The sequence below is a fragment of the Pristiophorus japonicus genome, unplaced genomic scaffold (genome assembly GCF_044704955.1).
Source record: "Pristiophorus japonicus isolate sPriJap1 unplaced genomic scaffold, sPriJap1.hap1 HAP1_SCAFFOLD_438, whole genome shotgun sequence".
NCBI lineage: Eukaryota > Metazoa > Chordata > Chondrichthyes > Pristiophoridae > Pristiophorus > Pristiophorus japonicus.
The window spans coordinates 519,615-542,017 of NW_027254290.1; the positions used below are offsets into that span (position 1 = coordinate 519,615).

At 47.5% G+C, this 22,403-nt stretch overlaps 1 long non-coding RNA gene across 1 annotated transcript in view; it reads right to left on the reverse strand.

Annotated features, from left to right (window-relative positions):
* Nucleotides 1–18,234, reverse strand: part of LOC139251746 (uncharacterized) — a 113,476-nt gene extending 95,242 nt beyond the window's left edge. Inside the window, exon 1 of the long non-coding RNA XR_011591418.1 lies at nucleotides 18,129–18,234. This is a non-coding gene — a long non-coding RNA (uncharacterized lncRNA). The remainder of the gene's footprint in view (nucleotides 1–18,128) is intronic.
* Nucleotides 18,235–22,403: the final 4,169 nt, after the last annotated feature.

Genomic DNA, 22,403 nt, shown 5'->3' on the forward strand with positions numbered 1-22,403 from the left:
AACCATTCTTGTAAATCTTTTCTGCACCCTCTGTCAAACAACTGTCAAATAAATCAGCTTTGTTTCCGACATACAGTGAGTCGATTCCTTGATTTCTCCAAGAGGAGACTATTTGATATCCTGTTCCATTTTTGAACCTTTTCTTCTTTGTTAAAGGAAGACTTGTATTTATAAAGTGCTTTTCATGCCAAAGCACTTTACAAGCAATGAAGTGCTTTTTAAGTGCAGTCACTGTTGTAATGGAGGAAATGCAGCAACCAATTTGCACACAGCAGGCTCCCACAAACAGCAATGTGATAATGACCAGATAATCTGTTTTAGTGATGTTGGTTGAGGGACACCGGGGTAAACTCCCTTTTTCTTCGAATAACGTCATGGGATCGTTTATGCCCATTTGAGAGGTCAGATGGGGCCTCGGTTGAACGTCTCATGTAAAAGACGGCACCTCTGACAGTGCAGCACTGCCTCTACTACATTGGAATGTCGGCCTAGATTTTGTGCTCAAGGCTCTGGTGGTGGACTTCAATCCACAATCTACTGACTCAGAGACAAGAATGCTACCACTGAGCCATGACCAACACCTCATTACTCTGGATTATTTCAGTTCTCTTGCTGTTGGTTATTATCATGGACAAGTCCGAGCTCCCCATACCTTCCAGAGCGCCGCTCCCAGCCTTGGGACAGGGAAGCCCATTCTTGTAAATCTTTTCTGCACCCTCTGTCAAACAACTCTCAAATAAATCAGCTTTGTTTCCGACATACAGTGAGTCGATTCCTTGATTTCTCCAAGAGGATATCCTGTTCCATTTTTGAACCTTTTCTCCTTTGTCAAAGGAAGACTTGTATTTATAAAGTGCTTTTCATGCCAAAGCACTTTACAAGCAATGAAGTGCTTTTTAAGTGCAGTCACTGTTGTAATGGAGGAAATGCAGCAACCAATTTGCACACAGCAGGCTTCCACAAACATGGAACAGGATATCCTCTTGGAGAAATCAAGGAATCGACTCACTGTATGTCGGAAACAAAGCTGATTTATTTGAGAGTTGTTTGACAGGGTGCAGAAAAGATTTACAAGAATGGGCTTCCCTGTCCCAAGGCTGGGAGCGGCGCTCTGGAAGGTATGGGGAGCTCGGACTTGTCCATGATAATAACCAACAGCAAGAGAACTGAAATAATCCAGAGTAATGAGGTGTTGGTCATGGCTCAGTGGTAGCATTCTTGTCTCTGAGTCAGTAGATTGTGGATTGAAGTCCACCACCAGAGCCTTGAGCATAAAATCTAGGCCGACATTCCAATGCAGTAGAGGCAGCTCTGCACTGTCAGAGGTGCCGTCTTTTACATGAGACGTTCAACCGAGGCCCCATCTGACCTCTCAAATGGGCATAAACGATCCCATGACGTTATTCGAAGAAAAAGGGAGTTTACCCCGGTGTCCCTCAATGTGATAATGACCAGATAATCTGTAACACGCTAATTAGTAACACGCCCATGTACCTGCCCTGGGAGTGTTTGATGGGACAGTGTAGAGGGAGCTTTACTCTGTATCTAATCTGTGCGGTACCTGCCCTGGGAGTGTTTGATGGGACAGTGTAGAGGGAGCTTTACTCTGTACCTAACCCGTGCTTTACCAGACCATAGAGTGTTTGATGCTGACACAAGTTACTCACATCGATGAACACATGTTATAACTGAAAGATGTAAGATAAGCTTCTCCCCTGGACAATAGATCCTGAGGGACAGTGAGTGTTCGAATATTTTAAACACCACCCCCACCCCCTCACATCTCCTCTTTTCCTTCTTTGTTGTAATGAAAAGAGCCCCAGTTTCTCTCTCCTCATAACTAAGGCCTCTTGTCCCTGGTATCCTCTCAGTGTAATGCTTCTGCACCTGCTCCATGGCCTTGACATCTGTCCCACAGTAAAATGCCAGGAACTTGACACAATATTCTAAATGTAGCCTAACCAATGATTTGTGCTCGACAAGCGAGAACCAGTTGATGTGGTATATTTGGACTTTCAGAAGGCTTTCGACAAGGTCCCACACAAGAGATTAATGTGCAAAGTTAAAGCACATGGGATTGGGGGTAGTGTGCTGACATGGATTGAGAACTGGTTGTCAGACAGGAAGCAAAGAGTAGGAGTAAATGGGGATTTTTCAGAATGGCAGGCAGTGACTAGTGGGGTACCGCAAGGTTCTGTGCTGGGGCCCCAGCTGTTTACACTGTACATTAATGATTTAGATGAGGGGATTAAATGTAGTATCTCCAAATTTGCGGATGACACTAAGTTGGGTGGCAGTGTGAGCTGCGAGGAGGATGCTATGAGGCTGCAGAGCGACTTGGATAGGTTAGGTGAGTGGGCAAATGCATGGCAGATAAAGTATAATGTGGATAAATGTGAGGTTATCCACTTTGGTGGTAAAAACAGAGAGACAGACTATTATCTGAATGGTGACAGATTAGGAAAAGGGGAGGTGCAAAGAGACCTGGGTGTCATGGTACATCAGTCATTGAAGGTTGGCATGCAGGTACAGCAGGCGGTTAAGAAAGCAAATGGCATGTTGGCCTTCATAGCGAGGGGATTTGAGTACAGGGGCAGGGAGGTGTTGCTACAGTTGTACAGGGCCTTGGTGAGGCCACACCCTGGAGTACTGTGTACAATTTTGGTCTCCTAACCTGAGGAAGGACATTCTTGCTATTGAGGGCGTGCAGCGAAGGTTCACCAGACTGATTCCCGGGATGGTGGGACTGACCTATCAAGAAAGACTGGATCAACTGGGCTTGTATTCACTGGAGTTCAGAAGAATGAGAGGGGACATCATAGAAACGTTTAAAATTCTGACGGGGTTAGACAGGTTAGATGCAGGAAGAATGTTCCCAATGTTGGGGAAGTCCAGAACCAGAGGACACAGTCTAAGGATAAGGGGGAAGCCATTTAGGACCGAGATGAGGAGGAATTTCTTCACCCAGAGAGTGGTGAACCTGTGGAATTCTCTACCACACAAAGTTGTTGAGGCCAATTCACTAAATATATTCAAAAAGGAGTTAGATGAAGTCCTTACTACTAGGGGAATCAAGGGGTATGGTGAGAAAGCAGGAATGGGGTACTGAAGTTGCATGTTCAGCCATGAACTCATTGAATGGCGGTGCAGGCTAGAAGGGCCGAATGGCCTACTCCTGCACCTATTTTCTGTTTCTATGATTGATCAAACATAGGATAATATTTTTGTAAACTTGATCAACTTGTTCTCCCACTTTTAAAGATTTGTATACATGAATCCTTGTCCTTTTTCTTCTTCGTAAGCAGTCCCTCTGAATCGAGGATGACTTGCTTCCACATAAAAATGAGTTCTCAGGTGACTGATGAGTCTGATGTGGGATCTACAGTCTCTGTCACAGGTGGGGCAGATGGTGGTTGAAGGGACGGGTGGGTGGGGTACTTGGGTTGTCGTGCGCTCCTTCTGCTGTTTGCGCTTGGTCTCCGCGTGCTCCCAGCGAAGAGACTCGAGATATTCGGTGCCATCCCGGATTATTCTCTTCCACTTTGAGCGGTCGAGGGTCAGGGATTTCAAGGAGGCCTTGAGGGTGTCCTTGAAGCGTTTCCTCTGCCCACTACTGTGTCGGAGCTCCGAGTAGAGCATTTGATTTGTGAGTCTCGTATCGGGCATGCAGACGATGTGGCCTGTCCATCGGAGCTGATCAAGCGTGGTCAATGCTTCCATGCTGAGGATGTTGGCCTGAGCGAGAACACTAACAATGGATTTGCAGGATCTTGCTGAAGCAGCATTGCTGGTACTTCTCCAGTGCTTTGAGGTGCCTCCTGTGTATAGTCCATGTCTCAGAAACATATATGAGGGCAGGTTCTGTAGACCATGAGCTTGATGCCGGTTTTAAGATTCTGGTCTTCAAACACTCTTCCTTAGGGGATCAAAGGCTGCACTGGCACACTGAAGTCGGTGCTGGACCTCGTCATTGATGTCTGCCCTTGTTGACAGTAGGCTCCCGCGGTATCGAAAATGGTCCACGTTGTCCAAAGCCTCTTTGTGGATTTTGATATTCAGGGGGGCAGAACTGTGTAGTGGGGACAGATTGATAGAGGAGCCTTGTTTTACGGATGTTTAATGTAAGGCCCATACTCACGTACACTACGGTGGAGGTGTTGACGATGGCTTGTAGTTCGGCCTCTGAGTGTGCGCAGACGCAAGCGCCGTCTGCATATTGTAATTCAATGACAGACGGTGGGACGACCTTGGATCTGGTCTGGAGGCAACATAAACCCTTGTTGGTTTAACATAATATGGCTAAAATACATTGACATCAAATGGCTGATATAATGTGTATTATGGGAAAAAGAAGTTTAGTCTGAGTTAGAAACTCACGAGATGCTTCACTGCAGACAGGTCGTCATGGCAACACTGATCAGACATTCCATTCACTGAATCCACTGGTTGGAATCTGTAATCAGATCAGGGGAAAGAAACATAGGTGCAGGAGTAGACCATTCAGCCCTTTGAGCCTGCACCACCATTCAATATGATCATGGCTGATCGAACAGGGTTTGTCTGTTAATAACCACAATATAAGCTTAAACCAGAGTGAGTAATAGAATAGATTAGATTATAGTGTGTGATGTTTATACCTATAAATTGTGAAACTATCAGAAGTAACACAATTAAGTGTAGGCAGGGTAGTTTAGAGATAATCATCATTATCATAGGCAGTCTCTTGGAATGAGGATGACTTGCTTCCACGCCAAAAAAGGGATGAGTTCACAGGTGTTTCCATGAAGGACCTAACATTCCAGGTCCCGAACTACATCCTGAAGGGTGGAAAATGCCTGTGCGTGGATTTTTTTAATGTGTGGTGGCCGTTGCACACCAGCCACCATCTAGGAATAATGAGAAAATTACTGAAGAAAAGTAACTGCTGGGAACCAGGTAAAGTGTCCTTGTAAATCACAGATTAGAGAAGTTCCAGCTGTCTTTTCCTCACTTCCTGCCAAAACCCAGCAGAGAAGACAAAGAAGAGGCCGGTACCAGAGATGGATCACTGCAGGGTATAAAAGTGAGGGGAGACTGATTTAAGGGGGCAGTCGGGACTGGAGACACCGGAGATCAAGCTCAGGGCGCCCGAGGTTCCATCCAGCGGGCTGACCTCGTGTGTCAGTTACTGGGACTTGCATGTTTACTCTAATTGATGGATCAACACAAGATACAGTAGAGGACAGAGAATCTGCTCATATTCTATAGTGACTGTCACATCTTGATGTGATGTTTGGTTTGAGTTTCCCGTCTGTAAATCCTCCCCTTCTAATACCCTGTAAAAGGAGTTTACAAAAGTCATCACTGTAAGTACAGGATAGAAAGTTGGAACAGACAATTCTAATATTTATGGAACATTCTTTCCTCTCTTGTTCCCCCAAACATGTGGTCCAATCAAACAAAAAGCAGAAAAAATAAGCAACAAAGTCACAACGATAGCAAAGAGAACCTTCCCAACTAAACCAGGGTGTTGTTACCAGTGTCTATGACATACTCTGCATGCTGAGACGGAACATATGAAGTGTACCAATGGACACCGCATTCTCCAGGGCCACTCAGACAAGACCGCGGAAGATAGGCAGGCAGCCAGAGCAACCACCCACCATGGGTCCCCCGGCCATCCTGGACCTACAAATTGCTGTTTTAGCCAGGCCCAAGGGCAGGTCCAGGAGAAGAACCAGCAGCTTGTTCACATTGATGAGGCCATTCAAATGTTCCGACTGTGGGAAGAGCTTTAAAAGATCCAGGAAGCTGAAGGGACACTAGCGAGTTCACTGAAAGGACACTGGGGAGAGGCCGTTCACCTGCTCCGAATGTGGGAAAGGATTCACTGAGTCATACACGCTGAAGACACCAACTTGTTCACACTGATGAGAGACCCTTTAAATGTTCTGACTGTGGGAAAGCTTTAAAAGCTCCGTGGAGCTGAAGAGACGCGAGCTCATTCACACTGGTGAGAGACTGTTCACCTGCTCCGTGTGTGGGAAGGGATTCACTCAGTCATCCACCCTCCTGTCACACCAGCCTGTTCACACTGACGAGAGACCCTTTAAATGTTCTGACTGTGGGCAGTGCTTTAAAAGCTCTAAGAGCCTTAAGAGACACCGGCGTGTTCACACTGATCATAGAATCCTACAGCACAGAAGGAGGAGCTTCGGCCCTTCATGTCTGTGCTGCCATTTTGAAAGAGCTGTCCAATTTAGTCCCCTACCCCAGCTTTATCCCCATAACCCTACAATCTAGTCCTCTTCAAGTACATGCTCAATTGCTGTTTGAAAGTTCCTATGGAACCTGATTCCACCATCCTTTCAGATGGTGCATTCCAGACCTTAACATCCCTCTGTGTGAAAATATTTCCCCGCTAGTTCTTATGGCAATTATTTTAAATCTGTCACCTTTGGTTACTGACCCTTTTGCCAGAGGAAACAGTTTCTCCCTACTTGCTCTATCATAACCTCTCCTAACTTTGAATACCTCTATTAGGTCTCACCTTAATCTTATCTGCTCGAAGGGGAACAATCCCAGCTTCTCCTACTCTCCACATAACTGAAGTCCACCATCCCTGGTAACATCGTGGTAAAGCTCCTCTGTACCCTCTCCAAGGCCTTGTCATCCTTCCTAAAGTGTGGTGCCCAGAACTGTACACAAGTCTCCAGCTGAGGCTAAAACCATGCAGCCATACAGAGCCCTGGTTAGAAACATAGAAAATAGGTGCAGGAGTAGGCCATTTGGCCCTTCGAGCCTGCACCATCATTCAATAAGATCATAGCTGATCATTCACCTCAGTAACCCTTTCCTGCTTTCTCTCCATACCCCTTGATCTCTTTAGCCATGAGGGCCACATCTAAGTCTCTCTTGAATATATCTAACGAACTGGCATCAACAACTCTCTGTGGTAGAGAATTCCACAGGTTCACAATTCTCTGAGTGAAGAAGTTTCTCCTCATCTCGGTCCTAAATGGTTTACCCCTTATCCTTAGACTGTGATCCTTGGTTCTGGACTTCCCCAACATCGGGAACATTCTTCCTGCATCTAACCTGTCCAGTCCAGTCAGAATTTTATATGTTTCTATGAGATCCCCTCTCATTCTTCTAAACTCCAGTGAATACAGGCCCAATCGATCCAGTCTCTCCTCATATGTCAGTCCTGTCATCCGGGGAATCAGTCTGCAGAACCTTCGCTGCACTCCCTCAATAGCAAGAACGTCCTTCCTCAGATTAGGAGACCAAAACTGAACACAATATTCCAGGTGAGACCTCACTCACCAAGGCCCTGTACAACTGCAGTAAGACCTCCCTGCTCCTATACTCAAATCACCTATGAAGGCCAACATGCCATTTGCCTTCTTCACCATCTGCTGTACCTGCATGCCAACTTTCAATGACTAATGCACCTCCCCCTTTCCTAATCTGCCGCCATTCAGATCATATTCTGCCTTCATGTTTTTGCCACCAAAATGGATAACCTCAAATTTATCCACATTATACTGCATCTGCTATGCATTTGCTCACTCACCTAACCTGTCCAAGTCACCCTGCAGCATCTTAGCATCCTCCTCACATCTCACACAGCTTAGTGTCATCTGCAAACTTGGAGATACTACACTCAATTCCTTCATCTAAATCATTGATGTATACTGTAAATAGCTGGGGTCCCAGCACTGAGCCCTGCGACACCCCACTAATCACTGCCTGCCATTCTGAAAAGGACTTGTTTATCCCGACTCTCTACTTCCTGTCTGCCAACCAGTTCTCTATCCATGTCAATACATTATCCCCAATACCATGTGCTTTAATTTTGCACACCAATCTCTTGTGTGGGACCTTGTCAAAAGCCTTTTGAACGTCCAAATACACCACATCCACTGGTTCTCCCTTGTCCACTCTACTAGTTACATCCTCAAAAAATTCCAAAAGATTTGTCAAGCATGATTTCCCTTTCATAAATCCATGCTGACTTGGACCGATCCTGTCACTGCTTTCCAAATGCGCTGCTATTTCATCCTTAATAATTGATTCCAACATTTTCTCCATCACTGAAGTCAGGCTAACTGATCTATAATTACTCCCTTTCTCTCACACTCCCTTTTTAAAAAGTGGTGTTACATTAGCTACCCTCCAGTCCATAGGAACCAATCCAGAGTCGATAGACTGTTGAAAAATGATCACCAATGCATTCACTAATTCTAGGGCCACTTCCTTAAGTACTCTGGGATGCAGGCACTGGAGATTTATCAGCCTTCAATCCCATCAATTTCCCTAACACAATTTCCAGACTAAATAAGTATTTCCTTCAGTTCCTACTTCTCACCAGACCCTCGGTCCTCTAGTATCTCCGGAAGATTATTTGTGTCTTCCTTCGTGAAGACAGAACCAAAGTATTTGTTCAATTGGTCTGCCATTTCTTTGTTCCCCATTATAAATTCACCTGATTCTGACTGCAAGGAACCTTCGTTTGTCTTCACTAATCTTTTTCTCTTCACATATCTATAGAAGCTTTTGCAGTCAGATTTTATGTTCCCAGCAAGCTTCCTCTCAAACAATTTTACCCCTCCTAATTAGACCCTTTGTCCTCCTCTGCTGAATTCTAAAATTCTCCCAGTCCTCAGGTTTGCAGCTTTTTCTGGCCAATTTATATGCCTCTTCCTTGGAATTAACACTATCCTTAATTTTTCTTGTTTGCTACGGTTGAGCCACCTTCCCCATTTTATTTTTACTCCAGACAGGATGTACAATTGTTGAAGTTCATCCATGTGATCTTTAAATGTTTGCCATTGCCTATCCGCCGTCAACCCCTTAAGTATCATTCGCCAGTCTATTCTAGCCAATTCACGTCTCATACCATCGAAGTTAGAGAGTCGGAATAAACGGGTCCTTTTCAGAATGGCAGGCAGTGACTAGTGGAGTGCCGCAGGGCTCAGTGCTGGGACCCCAGCTCTTTACAATATACATTAACGATTTAGATGAAGGAATTGAGTGTAATAGCTCAGAGTTTGCGGGTGACACTAAGCTGGGTGGCGGTGTGAGCTGTGAGGAGGACGGTAAGAGGCTGCAGGGTGACTTGGACAGGTTAGGTGAGTGGGCAATTGCATGGCAGATGCAGTATAATGTGGATAAATGTGAGGTTATCCATTTTGGGGGCAAAAACACGAAGGCAGAATATTATCTGGATGGCGGCAGATTAGGAAAAGGGGAGGTGCAACGAGACCTGGGTGTCATGGTTCATCAGTCACTGAAAGTGGGCATGCAGGTACAGCAGGCGGTGAAGAAGGCAAATGGCATGTTGGCCTTCATAGCTAGGGGATTTGAGTATAGGAGCAGGGAAGTCTTACTGCAATTGTACAGGGCCTTAATGAGGCCTCGCCTGGAATATTGTGTACAGTTTTGGTCTCCTAATCTGAGGAAGGACGTTTTTGCTGTTGAGGGAGTGCAGCGAAGGTTCACCAGACTGATTCCAGGGATGGCTAGACTGTCATATGAGGAGAGACTGGATCAACTGGGCCTTTATTCACTGGAGTTTAGAAGGATGAGAGGGGACAGATCCTGACGGGACTGGACAGGTTAGATGCGGGAAGAATATTCCCGATGTTGGGGAAGTCCAGAACCAGGGGACATAGTCTTAGGATAAGGGGTAGGCCATTTAGGACTGAGATGAGGAGAAACTTCTTCATTCAGAGAGTTGTTAACCTATGGAATTCCCTGCCGCAGAGAGTTGTTGATGCCAGTTCATTGGATATATTCAAGAGGGAGTTAGCTATGGCCCTTACGGCTAAGGGGATCAAAGGGTATGGAGAGAAAGCAGGGTACTGAAGGAATGATCAGCCATGATCTTATTGAATGGCAGTGGAGGCTCGAAAGGCCGACTCCTACATTTATTTTCTATGTTTCTATGTTACCTTTCCTTAAGTTCAGGACCTTAGTTTCTGAATTAACTGTGTCACTCTCTATCTTAATAAAGAATTCTACCATATTATGATCACACTTTCCCAAGGGGCCTCGCACAACAAGATTGCTAATTAGTCCTTTCTCATTACACATCACCCAGTCTAGGATGGCCAGCCCTCTAGTTGGTTCCTCGACATATTGGTCTAGAGAACCATCCCTAATACACTCCAGGAAATCCTCCTCCACCGTATTGCTACCAGTTTAGTTTGCCCAATCTATATATAGATTAAAGTCGCCCATGATAACTGCTGTACCTTTATTGCACGCATCCCTAATTTCTTGTTTAATGCTGGCCCCAACCTTACTTCTACTGTTTGCTGGTCTGTACACAACTTCCACTAGCGTTTTCTGTCCTTTGCTATTCCGCAGCTCCACCCATACAGATTCTTCATCATCCAAGCTAATGTCTTTCCTTACTATTGCGTTAACTTCCTCTTTACCAGCAAAGCTATCCCACCACCTTTTCCTTTCTGTCTATCCTTCCTAAAATGTTGAATACCCCTGGATGTTGAGTTCCCAGCCATGGTCACCCTGGAGCCATGTCTCCGTGATGCCAATTATATCATATTCATTAATTTCATCCTCCTTATCACGAATACTCCTCGCATTGAGGCACAGATCCTTCAGGCTTGTCTTTTTAACACACTTTGCCCCTTTAGAATTTTGCTGTAATGTGGCCCTTTTTGATTTTTGCCTTGGGTTTCTCTGCCCTCCACTTTTACTTTTCTTCTTTCTATCTTTTGCTTCTGCCCCCATTCTACTTCCCTCTATCTCCCTGCATAGGTTCCCATCCCCCTGCCATATTAGTTTAACCCCTCCCCAACAGCACTAGCAAACACTCCCCCAAGGACATTGGTTCCGGTCTTGCTCAGGTGCAGACCATCCTGTTTGTACTGGTCCCACCTCCCCCAGAACCGGTTCCAATGTCCCAGGAATTTGAATCCCTCCCTTCTGCACCACTCCTCAAGCCACATACTCATCTTCGCTATCCTGCGATTCCTACTCTGACTAGCATGTGTCACTGGTAGCAATCCTGAGATTACTACCTTTGAGGTCCTACTTTTTAATTTAATTCCTAGCTCCTTCACCTTGTAGGACCTCATCCCGCTTTTTACCTGTATCGTTGGTACCTATATGCACCACGACAACTGGCTGTTCAACCTCCCCCTCCAAAATGTCCTGCAACCGCTCCGAGACATCCTTGACCCTTGCACCAGGGAGGCAACATTCCATCCTGGAGTCTCAATTGCAGCCGCAGAAACGTCTATCTATTCCCCTTACAATAGAATCCTCTACCACTATAGCTCTCCCACTCTTTTTCCTGCCCTCCTGTGCAGCAGAGCCACCCACGGTGCCTTGGACTTGACTCCTGCTGCCCTCCCTTGATGAGTCGCCCCCCCAGCAGTACCCAAAACGGTGTATCTGATTTGGAGGGGGATGACCGCAGGGGACCCCGGCACTATCTTCCTTCCACTGCTCTTCCTGTTGGTCTCCCATTCCCTATCTGTCTGTGTCACCTTTACCTGCAGTAAGACCAACTCACTAAACGTGCTATTCACGGCATCCTCAGCATCGTGGATGCTCCAGAGTGAATCCAGGTGATGCTAGATCAATTGTTAAATCTGAGATTGATAATTTATTTTTTGAAAACCATTATGGGATATGAACCAAAGATGGGTGTGCAGAGTTAGGTCGCAGATCAGCCCTGATCTCATTGAATGATAGAACAGGCTTGAGGGGCTGAATAGCCTACTCCTGTCCTATGATCCTAACTAGTGATTTGTAAATGTTTAGTGTAACTTCCTTGCTTTTGTATTCAATGGCTCTATTTGTAAAGCCAAGTACCTCATATGCTTTCTGAACTGCCTTACCAACTTGTCGTTGCACTTTCAACGATTTGTGAATATGCACCCTCAGGTCCCTCTGTCTTGCACCCCCTCAAAATATTGCCAGTTAGATTATACTGTTATCCATGTTGTTTCTCCAAAAGTGCATCACTTCACACTTATCCGCATTTTATTGCATCTGCCATGTGTCTGACCATTTCACCATTCTGTCTATGTCCTCCTGACATCTGCTACTATCATGCTCACGATTTACAATGTTGCCAAGTTTTGTTTCATCCGTAAACTTCAAAATTGTACACCCAAACCCAAGTCCAGGTCATTTATATATCACAGATAGATAGATTTTTAACCAATAAGGGAATTAAGGGTTACGGGGACCGGCCGGATAAGTGGAGCTGAGTCCACGGCCAGATCAGCCATGATCTTATTGAATGGCGGAGCAGGCTCGAGGGGCTAGATGGCCTACTCCTGTTCCTAATTCTTATGTTCTTATAACAAGAAAAGCGATGGTGCTAATACGAACCCCTGGGAACCCCACCACATGCTTCCCTCCAGTCAGAAACATATCCATTCAGCTTCCTATACATTAGCCAATTATATACTCAAATTACCTGCATCCCTTTAATTCCCTGTGCTTCTATTTTCCGATTAACTCACTTATGTGGTACTTCATCAAATGCCTTTTGAAAGTCCATATACACAACATCTACTGCACTACCTTCATCAACTTGAGACTCATAGAATCATGGAAGGAGGCCATTTCAGCCCATTGTGTCCACGTTGGCTGACCAAGAGCTTCCAGCTCTTGGTCCGTTGCCTTGTAGGTTACAGCACTTCAAGTGCACATCCAAGCAATTTTAAAAATGTGGTGAGGGTTCCTGCCTCTTCCACCCTTTCAGGCAGTGAGTTTTAGACCACCACCACCCTCTGGGTGAAGACATGTCCCCTCATATCTCCTTTAAACCTTCCCCCAATTACTTTAAATCTATGCCTCCTGGTTGTTGCCCCCTCTGCTGACGGAAACAGGTCCTTCATATCAATTTTATCAAGGTCCCTCATAATTTTATACACCTCAATTAGGTCTCCCCTCATCCTTCTGTAGTCCAAATAAAACCACAGCCTATCCAATCTTCCTTTATAGCTAAAATTCTCCAGTCCATACAACATCCTCATAATTCTCCTCTGTACCCTTTATAGTGTAATAGAAAATAGGTGCAGGAGTAGGCCATTCGGCCCTTCTAGCCTGCACCGCCATTCAATGAGTTCATGGCTGAACATTCAACTTCAGTACCCCATTCCTGCTTTCTCGCCATACCCCTTGATCCCCCTAATAGTAAGGACCTCATCTAATCACATCTTTCCTGTAATGTGGTGACCAGAACTGCACGCAGTACTCCAGTCGTGGCCTAACCAGTGTTTTACACAGTGCTGGAAGGTGGAATTAGGTTGGGTAGCTCTTTTTCGACCAACACGGACACAAGGGGCCAAATGACCTCCTTCTGTGTCGTAATTTTTTATGATTGTATGAGTAAGATTATGAAAGGGTTTGATAGGGTAGGTGTAGAGAAAATGCTTCTACTTGTGGGGGAGACCAGAGCTCGAGACCATGAATTTCTATAGTCCCTTTAACATAGTGAAACGTTGTAAGGCACTTCACAGGAGCATTGTGAGATAATAGAGCCGCATAAGTAGAAATTCGTGTAAATGACCAAAAGCTTGGTCAAAGAGGTAGGTTTTAAGGAGCATCTTGAAGGAGGAAAGAGAGGTAGAGAGAGGTGAAGAGGTTTAGGCAGGGAGTTCCAGAGCTTGGGGCCTAGGCAACAGAAGGCACGGCCACCAATAGTTGAGCAATTATAATCAGGGATGCTCAAGAAGGCAGAATTAGAGGAACACAGATATCTCAGGGGGTTGTGAGGTTGATTACAGAGATAGGGAGGGTCGAGGCCATGGAAGGATTTGAAAATAAGGATGAGAATTTTGAAATCGAGGCACTGTTTAACCGAAAACCAATGTAGGTCAGCGAGCACAGGGGTGATGAGTGAACGGGACTTGGAGAGAGTTAGGAAAGGGGCAGCTGAATTTTGGATCATAGAAATTTACAGCATGGAAGGCCATTTTGACCCATTGCATCCACGCCAGTCGACAACAGGAAACAGGTCCTTCATATCAACTTTATCTAGGCCCCTTATAATTTTATACACCTCAATCAGGTCTCCTATTAATCCTCTGTTACTTCATCAAAGAACTCAATAAGGTTAGTCAGACACAATTTGCCTTTAACAAATCCATATTGGCTGCCCCTTATTAATCCATGCTTCTCCAAGTGAGAATTAATTTTGTCCTTGACAAAGGTCTCTAGTCATTCACGCACCACTTACGTTAGAGTGATTGGCCTGTAGTTACCAGATTTAGCCCTCTCGCCTTTTATAAACAGGGATGGAATATTTGTAATCCTCCAGTTCTCTGCCATCACTCCCATTCATCCACTTCAATCTTTCCTCCTTATGAGAATATGCTTGGTTTGTACCCGGTGTCAAATTTTGTTTAATAATGCTCCCGTGAAGCACGTTGGGACGTTTAAGACACTGTATAAATACAAGTTGTTGTTGTCTGAATGGACAATACATTGCGCAGATGTAAAATATAGTATTTTTAGTCCTAAATATTAAATATTTTGTTCCACAGAAGCACGGGGCATGTATGCTTTTATTCATGAATTTAAAAAGTCTATATTAAAATCTGAGCAGGTGGGTTGTGAGCCCAAGAGCCTCGTGTCCAATAAGGACAATAAATGCCCCCAGCCTCCCCTGGCCCTGATGGCCGCCGGGGTGGCAGCTCCCGGGGGAGCTCCTCTGCTGAATAACTTTATCCCTTGCCGTCTGTTGCCATCCGACACCCTTTCTCCCAGAATCTCCCCACTTTAAGCTCCCCCTGGCCCTTATAGGGGACACATTTCTTACCGCTTAAGCACAAATCCATGCTGCAAGGGCAGTTACCTGAGCATACTGCCCATCCCCCAAACATGCCTGTTCTTCACCTCCATCAGTGAGTGCAGGATCCCCACCTCCATCAGTGAGTGCAGGATCCCCACCTCCATCAGTGAGTGCGGGATCTCCACCTCCATCAGTGAGTGCGGGATCTCCACCTCCATCAGTGAGTGCGGGATCCCCACCTCCATCAGTGAGTGCGGGATCCCCACCTCCATCAGTGAGTGCGGGATCCCCACCTCCATCAGTGAGTGCGGGATCCCCACCTCCATCAGTGAGTGCGGGATCTCCACCTCCATCAGTGAGTGCGGGATCTCCACCTCCATCAGTGAGTGCGGGATCCCCACCTCCATCAGTGAGTGCGGGATCTCCACCTCCATCAGTGAGTGCGGGATCCCCACCTCCATCAGTGAGTGCAGGATCTCCACCTCCATAGTGAATGCAGGATCTCCACCTCCATCAGTGAGTGCGGGATCTCCACCTCCATCAGTGAGTGCGGGATCCCCACCTCCATCAGTGAGTGCAGGATCTCCACCTCCATCAGTGAGTGCGGGATCCCCACCTCCATCAGTGAGTGCAGGATCTCCACCTCCATCAGTGAGTGCCGGATCTCCACCTCCATCAGTGAGTGCGGGATCTCCACCTCCATCAGTGAGTGCAGGATCTCCACCTCCATCAGTGAGTGCGGGATCTCCACCTCCATCAGTGAGTGCGGGATCCCCACCTCCATCACTGAGTGCCGGATCTCCACCTCCATCAGTGAGTGCCGGATCTCCACCTCCATCAGTGAGTGCCGGATCCCCACCGCCATCAGTGAGTGCGGGATCCCCACCTCCATCAGTGAGTGCAGGATCCCCACCTCCATCAGTGAGTGCAGAATCCCCACCTCCATCAGTGAGTGCAGGATCTCCACCTCCATCAGTGAGTGCAGGATCTCCACCTCCATCAGTGAGTGCAGGATCCCCACCTCCATCAGTGAGTGCAGGATCCCCACCTCCATCAGTGAGTGCAGGATCTCCACCTCCATCAGTGAGTGCAGGATCTCCACCTCCATCAGTGAGTGCAGGATCTCCAGCTGTCAGTGAGTGCGGGATCTCCACCTCCATCAGTGAGTGCCGGATCCCCACCTCCATCAGTGAGTGCAGGATCTCCACCTCCATCAGTGAGTGCAGGATCTCCACCTCCATCAGTGAGTGCGGGATCTCCACCTCCATCAGTGAGTGCGGGATCTCCACCTCCATCAGTGAGTGCAGGATCTCCACCTCCATCAGTGAGTGCCGGATCCCCACCTCCATCAGTGAGTGCGAGATCTCCACCTCCATCAGTGAGTGCGGGATCTCCACCTCCATCAGTGAGTGCGGGATCTCCACCTCCATCAGTGAGTGCTGGATCCCCACCTCCATCAGTGAGTGCGGGATCTCCACCTCCATCAGTGAGTGCCGGATCTCCACCTCCATCAGTGAGTGCCGGATCTCCACCTCCATCAGTGAGTGCCGGATCTCCACCTCCATCAGTGAGTGCCGGATCTCCACCTCCATCAGTGAGTGCCGGATCCCCACCTCAATCAGTGAGTGCGGGATCCCCACCTCCATCAGTGAGTGCAGGATCTCCACCTCCATCAGTGAGTGCAGGATCTCCACCTCCATCAGTGAGTGCAGGATCTCCACCTCCATCAGTGAGTGCAGGATCTCCAGCTGTCAGTGAGTGCGGGATCTCCACCTCCATCAGTGAGTGCGGGATCTCCACCTCCATCAGTGAGTGCGGGATCTCCACCTCCATCAGTGAGTGCTGGATCTCCACCTCCATCAGTGAGTGCAGGATCTCCACCTCCATCAGTGAGTGCAGGATCCCCACCTCCATCAGTGAGTGCAGGATCTCCACCTCCATCAGTGAGTGCCACCTCCATCAGTGAGTGCGGGATCTCCACCTCCATCAGTGAGTGCGGGATCCCCACCTCCATCAGTGAGTGCGGGATCCCCACCTCCATCAGTGAGTGTGGGATCCCCACCTCCATCAGTGAGTGCAGGATCTCCACCTCCATCAGTGAGTGCGGGATCCCCACCTCCATCAGTGAGTGCAGGATCTCCACCTCCATCAGTGAGTGCAGGATCTGCACCTCCATCAGTGAGTGCAGGATCTCCACCTCCATCAGTGAGTGCAGGATCTGCACCTCCATCAGTGAGTGCAGGATCTCCACCTCCATCAGTGAGTGCGGGATCTCCACCTCCATCAGTGAGTGCGGGATCTCCACCTCCATCAGTGAGTGCGGGATCTCCACCTCCATCAGTGAGTGCGGGATCCCCACCTCCATCAGTGAGTGCGGGATCTCCACCTCCATCAGTGAGTGCAGGATCCCCACCTCCATCAGTGAGTGCAGGATCCCCACCTCCATCAGTGAGTGCGGGATCCCCACCTCCATCAGTGAGTGCGGGATCTCCACCTCCATCAGTGAGTGCGGGATCTCCACCTCCATCAGTGAGTGCAGGATCCCCACCTCCATCAGTGAGTGCGGGATCCCCACCTCCATCAGTGAGTGCGGGATCTCCACCTCCATCAGTGAGTGCAGGATCCCCACCTCCATCAGTGAGTGCAGGATCCCCACCTCCATCAGTGAGTGCGGGATCCCCACCTCCATCAGTGAGTGCAGGATCTCCACCTCCATCAGTGAGTGCGGGATCCCCACCTCCATCAGTGAGTGCAGGATCCCCACCTCCATCAGTGAGTGCGGGATCTCCACTCAAACCCATCTTTAACCCGCCGCACTTTCCCGCTGCCCAGCCCGCGCTCCCCCGCCAGTAGTGACCGACCCAGCGACTCCTTGCGGACACCATCAGCGTCCGGGGAGCTCCCGCCCAACTCCCAGCGGACCACTGCACTGCTCCAGGCGGCCCCCGGGATCTCAGCGGCCGGCGGTGAGCCTTTGACCAACTGCCAAAGCAGCTTTGGGCCGAGCTCCCGCGCGAGCCCTTCCTCCGGCCGCGTCCTGACCAACGGACGGTCCAACTCGCGCCCTGCGGCTCAACCAATCAGCGGTGCAAGTCCCGTCCCTCGGGCTCCCCGATTGGCTGGAGGTCACGCCACCGGCTCGTCCTCCAGCCCCGACCTGCTCGCTCCCCATTGGACGGAAACTCCCGTCAATCAGGCTGTGCACCTTTGTCACGTGTCCCTTGAGCCCGCTCTGCCAAACTGACCAAGCACAACGCGGGGCCCAGATCGACGGACTCAGGTTTGTATTTCCCTTTATTCTCTCCCGATCCCCACTCCCTCCCCACGCGCGTTTCTCGACCCAATCCGAGTGGAGAAAACTCACTGCGCGTCACCGATCGCGGCTCTGTAACGGACACAAACGCCTTTTCCCGGAAGACTCAGCGCCGAGTTCGCACCACAGCATCCGAGCGCACTGGCGCAGCACCGAGTGTGGCGGGGCGGGTGGTGTCCTCTGGGCATGCGCGGTTATTACCGAGGGTGACCGAGAGGGGGCGTTGTGGCACACGCAGTGCCGCGTACGCATGCGCGGACTCTCGCTGTCAATCACCATCAGGCAGCGCGGCTGCTGGTGAGACCTGTGACATCATAGAGTCAGAGCCAGTGACATCACAGAAGGAGGCCATTCGGCCCATTGTGTCCCTGCGGCCGACACAGAGCGATCCTGCAAGGCTGTGTCATCGCACCAACGCTCTTCTCAATCTTCCTCTCTGCAATGCTTCATCTCGCCTTTAATAAGCTCCCTGCTGGAGTGGAGCTAATCTACAGGACAAGCGGGAAATTGTTTAACCTCCGATGTCTCCAGTCCAGATCCAAGGTTGTTCCAATCTCTGTCATTGAATTACAGTATGCAGACGTCGCTTGAGTTTGCGCACACTCGGAGTCCGAACTCCAAACCATCGTTGACACCTTCACTGAAGCGTAAATAAGAACATAAGAACTTGGAGCAGGAGTCAGCCATTTGACCCCTCGAGCCTGCTCCACCATTTAATAAGATCATGGCTGATCTGATCCTGGGCTCAGCTCCACTTCCCTGCCTGCTACCTATAACCCTTCACTCCCTTACCGCTAAAAAATCTGTATCTCCACCTTAAATGTAAGTACATAAGAAATAGGAGCAGGAGTAGGCCATATGGCCCCTCGAGCCTGCTCCACCGTTTAATACGATCATGGCTGATCCGATCATGGACTCAGCTCCACTTCCCTGCCTGCTCCCCATAACCCCTTATCGTTTAAGAAACTGTCTATTTCTGTCTTAAATATATTCAATATCCCAGCTTCCACAACTCTCTCAGAGCGCAGTTTCCACAGATCCACAACCCTCAGAAGAAATTTCTCCTCATCTCAGTTTAAATGAGCGGCCCCTTATTCTAAGATTATGCCCTCTAGTTCTAGTCTCCCCTATCAGTGGAAACATCCCCTCTGCATTCACCTTGTCAAGACCCCTCAAAATCTTATACGTTTCGATAAGATCACCTCTCTTCTTTAGAATTCTAAAGAGTAGAGGCCCAACCTCATCAGTCAAATCCCTCATCTCCGGAATCAACCTTGTGAATCTTCTCTGAACTGCCTCCAAAGCAAGTATATCTTTTCATAAATATGGAAACCAAAACTGCCGCAGTATTCCAGGTGTAGCCTCATCAATACCCTGTACAACTGTAGCAAGGCTTCCTTGCTTTTTATACTCCATTCCCTTTGCAACAAAGGCCAAGATTCCATTGGCCTACCTGATCACTTGCTGTACCTGCATACTAACCTTTTGTGTTTCATGCACAAGTACCCCAGCTCCCGCTGTACTGCAACACTTGGCAATCTTTCTCCATTTAAATAATAACTTGCTCTTTGATTTTATTCTGCCAAAGTGCATGACCTCACAATTTCCAACATTATACTCCATCTGCCAAATTTTTGCCCACTCACTTAGCCTATCTATGTCCTTTTGCAGATTTTTTGTGTCCTCACACATCGCTTTCCCTCCCATCTTTATATCGTCAGCAAACTTGGCTTCGTTACACTCGGTCCCTTCCTCCAAGTCGTTAATATACATTGTAAATAGTTGGGGTCCCAGCACTGATCCCTGCGGAATCCCACTGGTTACTGATTGCCAACCCGAGAATGAACCATTTATCCCTACTCTCTGCTTTATGTTCGTTAGCCAATCCTCTATCCATGCTAATATATTACCCCTAACCCCGTGAACTTTTATCTTGTGCAGTAACCTTTTATGTGGCACCTTGTCAAATGCCTTCTGGAAGTCCAAATACACCACATCCACTGGTTCCCCTTTATCCGCCCTGTTCATTACATCCTCAAAGAATTCTAGCAAATTTGTCAAACATGATTTCCCCTTCATATATCCATGCTGACTCTGCCTGACCGAATTTTGCTTTTCCAAAACTCCTGCTACTGCTTCTTTAATAATGGACTCCAACATCTTCCAAAGCATAGATGTTAGGCTAACTGGTCTATCGTTTCCTGCTTTTTGTCTGCTTCCTTTTTTAAACAGGGGCGCTACATTTGCAGTTTTCCAATCTGCTAGGACCTCCCCAGAATCCAGGGATGCATCCACTATCCCTGCCGCTACTTCTTTTCAGATCCTAGGGTGCAAGCCATCAGGTCCAGGGGATTTATCCGCCTTTAGTCCCATTATCTTACTGAGTACCACCTCCTTAGTGATTGTGATTGTGTTAAGTTCCTCGCCCCCCCGCCCCATAGTCCCTTGACTATCCACTGTTGGAATATTGTTAGTGTCCTCTACCGTAAAGACTGATACAAAATATTTGTTCAGAGTTTCTGCCATCTCCATGTTCCCCATTACTAATTCCCTGGTCTCATCCTCTAAGGGACAAACATTTACTCTAGCCATTCTTTTCCTTTTTATATACCAATAGAAACTCTTGCTATCAGTTTTTATATTTTGTGCTAGTTTACTTTCATAGTCTAACTTCCCTTAATCATTTTTTTAGTCATTCTTTGTTGGCTTTTAAACGCTTCCCAATCTTCTGTCCTCCCACTAGTTTTGGCCACTTTGTATGCCCTTGTTTTTAATTGGATACCATCCTTTATTTCTTTACTTAACCACGGATGGCTATCTTTTCTCTTACACCCATTTCTCCTCGCTGGAATATATTTTTCTTGAGAGTTGTGAAATATCTCCTTAAATGTACGCCACTGTTCATCAACCGTCCTACGCGTTAATCTATTTTCCCAGTCCACTTTAGCCAACTCTGCCCTCATATCTTCATATTCTCCTGTATTTAAGCTTAGTACACTGGTTAGAGATCCAACTTTTTCACCCTCCATCTGAATTTGAAATTCAATCATGCTATGATCACTCATTCCAAGGGGATTGTTTATTAATTCTGTCTCATTACACAGGACCAGATCTAAGATAGCCAGCCCCCTGGTTGGTTCTGTCACATACTGCTCAAGGAACCTGTCCCTTATGCACTCTATGAACTCTTCCTCAAGGCTACCCTGCCCAATTTGAATTGCCGAATCAATATGGAGGTTAAAATCTGCCATGATTATTGCTGTTCCCTTTTTACAAGCCCTCTCTATTTCCTGGTTTATACTCCGACCAACAGAGTTGCTACTGTTAGAGGGCTTATAGATTACGCCCACCAGTGATTTTTCCCTTTATTATTTCTTATCTCCACCAAAACTGTTTCAACATCCTGATCATTTGAGCCAATATCGTTTCTCACTATTGTAGTGATTCTTCCTTTATCAATGGAGCTACCCCACCTCCTCTTCCTTTTTGTCTGTCCTTCCTGATTGTCAAGTACCCCTGAATATTTAATTCCCAGTCCTGGTCACCTTGCAACCATGTCTCTGGACTGGCTTTCAGATCATACCCATTTATTTCAATTTGTGCCGTCAACTCATCTATTTTGTTACAAATGCTGCGTGAATTTAGACAAAGTGCCTTTAAATTTGTTTTTTTACCCTTTTTTCCTGCTTGTTTCCTCTCTCCTTCAAACTCACTTTCCACATTTTTGCTTTCTAATTCCAGCTTTACTCCCCTCCCTACTGAATCTATTTTAAGGTTCCCATCCCCCTGCCAAGCTAGTTTAAAACCTCCCCAATAACACTAGCAAACCTCCCCACGAGGATATTGGTCCCGGCTCTGTTGAGGTGCAATCCATCCGGCTTGTACAGATCCTACCTCCCCCAGAAACGGTCCCAATGCCTCAGGAATCTAAAGCCCTCCCGCCTGCACCATCTCTCCAGCCACCTATTTATCTGCTCTATCTTCCTATTTCTGTTCTCACTAGCTCGTGGCACTGGGATTAATCTGCAGATTACTACCTTTGAGGTCCTGCTTTTTAATCTCTCTCCTAGCTCCCTACACTCTGCCTGCAGGACCTCATTCCTCTTCCTACCTATGTCATTGGTACTGGTATGACCACAACCTCTGGCTCTTCGCCCTCTCCCCCCAGAATGACCTGCAGCCGCTCAAAGACATCCTTGACCCTGGCACCAGGGAGGCAACATCCCATCCTGGAGTCACGTCTGCAGCCGTGGAAACGCCTGTCTGCTCCCTTGACGACCGAATCCCCTACCACTATCGCTCTTCCATTCTTCCTCCCCCCCCCCC